A 2,500-nucleotide genomic window follows, 5' to 3' on the forward strand; every position below is an offset into this window, starting at 1 on the left:
CGATCACCATCGGCACACGCTGGGCCCTGGTGCGGGCGGTTGCCTCGACCACCATCGGCACACGCTGGGCCCTGGTGCGGCAGCTTGCCTCGAGCACCATCGGCACACGCTCGGCCCTGGTGCGGTCGGTTGCCTCGAGCACCATCGGCACACGCTGGGCCCTGCTGCGGCAGGTTGCCTCGACCACCATCGGCAGCCTCGACCACCATCGGCACACGCTGGGCCCTGGTGCGGGCGCTTGCCTCGACCACCATCGGCACACGCTCCGCCCTGGTGCGGCAGGTTGCCTCGACCACCATCGGCACACGCTGGGCCCTGGTGCGGGCGGTTGCCTCGACCACCATCGGCACACGCTGGGCCCTGGTGCGGGCGCTTGCCTCGACCACCATCGGCACACGCTGGGCCCTGGTGCGGCAGGTTGCCTCGAGCACCATCGGCACACGCTGGGCGCTGGTGCGGCAGGTTGCCTCGACCACCATCGGCACACGCTGGGCCCTGGTGCGGGCGCTTGCCTCGAGCACCATCGACACACGCTCGGCCCTGGTGCGGTCGGTTGCCTCGAGCACCATCGGCACACGCTGGGCCCTGGTGCGGCAGGTTGCCTCGACCACCATCGGCACACGCTGGGCCCTGGTGCGGGCGCTTGCCTCGACCACCATCGGCACACGCTCGGCCCTGGTGCGGTCGGTTGCCTCGAGCACCATCGGCACACGCTGGGCCCTGGTGCGGCAGGTTGCCTCGAGCACCATCGGCACACGCTGGGCCCTGGTGCGGGCGGTTGCCTCGACCACCATCGGCACACGCTGGGCCCTGGTGCGGGCGCTTGCCTCGACCACCATCGGCAGACGCTGGGCCCTGGTGCGGCAGGTTGCCTCGAGCACCATCGGCAGACGCTGGGCCCTGGTGCGGCAGGTTGCCTCGAGCATCATCGGCACACGCTGGGCGCTGGTGCGGCAGGTTGCCTCGACCACCATCGGCACACGCTGGGCCCTGGTGCGGGCGCTTGCCTCGAGCACCATCGACACACGCTCGGCCCTGGTGCGGTCGGTTGCCTCGAGCACCATCGGCACACGCTGGGCCCTGGTGCGGCAGGTTGCCTCGACCACCATCGGCACACGCTGGGCCCTGGTGCGGGCGCTTGCCTCGACCACCATCGGCACACGCTCGGCCCTGGTGCGGTCGGTTGCCTCGAGCACCATCGGCACACGCTGGGCCCTGGTGCGGCAGGTTGCCTCGAGCACCATCGGCACACGCTGGGCCCTGGTGCGGGCGGTTGCCTCGACCACCATCGGCACACGCTGGGCCCTGGTGCGGGCGCTTGCCTCGACCACCATCGGCACACGCTGGGCCCTGGTGCGGGCGCTTGCCTCGAGCACCATCGGCAGACGCTGGGCCCTGGTGCGGCAGGTTGCCTCGAGCACCATCGGCAGACGCTGGGCCCTGGTGCGGCAGGTTGCCTCGAGCACCATCGGCACACGCTGGGCCCTGGTGCGGTCGGTTGCCTCGAGCACCATCGGCACACGCTGGGCGCTGGTGCGGGAACTTGCCTCGACCACCATCGGCACACGCTGGGCCCTGGTGCGGCAGGTTGCCTCGATCACCATCGGCACACGCTGGGCCCTGGTGCGACAGGTTGCCTCGAGCACCATCGGCACACTATCGGCCCTGGTGCGGGCGGTTGCCTCGACCACCATCGGCACACGCTGGGCCCTGGTGCGGGCGCTTGCCTCGAGCACCATCGGCACACGCTGGGCCCTGGTGCGGGCGGTTGCCTCGAGCACCATCGGCACACGTTGGGCCCTGGTGGGTTTAGGCACATCTTCAAATTTCTGCCGTGCCAATGCCATTTTTATGGCTTGTAAATTCATACAATGGTCCCCTAAGCCTTCACGTGAAGTTTCGTTGGAAGATGACTCGTTTTCTATTTTTCACGATTTTCGAAACTTTTTGCGGTTCGGGATTTTTTAAAATTTTTTTATAAGGATTTTTGGCCCCAAATTTTGTAGGCATGATCCTTCTATTTTTGTTGGCATGCACAAAAAAATTCAGCTAAAAACTCGAAGTAGAGAAGATTTTGTGACCGTTTGAAAAAAGTGTCCCCATTTCAGACACTTTAACGGCTACTGGTAGCAAACCTGTAAAATCTCAAATGCTCTTTAAGGGGGTGTGAATTCTCAGAGGTTTGATGAGGGATAGGGGGCCAACACAAGGCCAAGTACCAGCACCCATCGCACATCATGTGCGCACACCCCCCCGGCCCCCCTCCCAATCGCCGGAACCCCAATGCCGCCGGTCAGGTTCTCCGGCGGTACTCCGGCGATGCTCCGGCGATGCTCCGGCGATGCTGTCCCGAGTGAAAAAAATGCGGCACCAGCACATGCTGGAGCCAAGCATGGGCACCGTGGCTCAAAATCGAACTTCGGCCAAGGCCTCGACCATCAATGGCACATGATGACGCATGGTGATGGCACATGCATCGACCATCATCGGCATAGGCTGC

The sequence above is a fragment of the Durio zibethinus genome, unplaced genomic scaffold, assembly GCF_047325235.1.
Source record: "Durio zibethinus cultivar Kanyao isolate XHJ-2024 unplaced genomic scaffold, ASM4732523v1 HiC_scaffold_2, whole genome shotgun sequence".
NCBI classification, from domain to species: domain Eukaryota; kingdom Viridiplantae; phylum Streptophyta; class Magnoliopsida; order Malvales; family Malvaceae; genus Durio; species Durio zibethinus.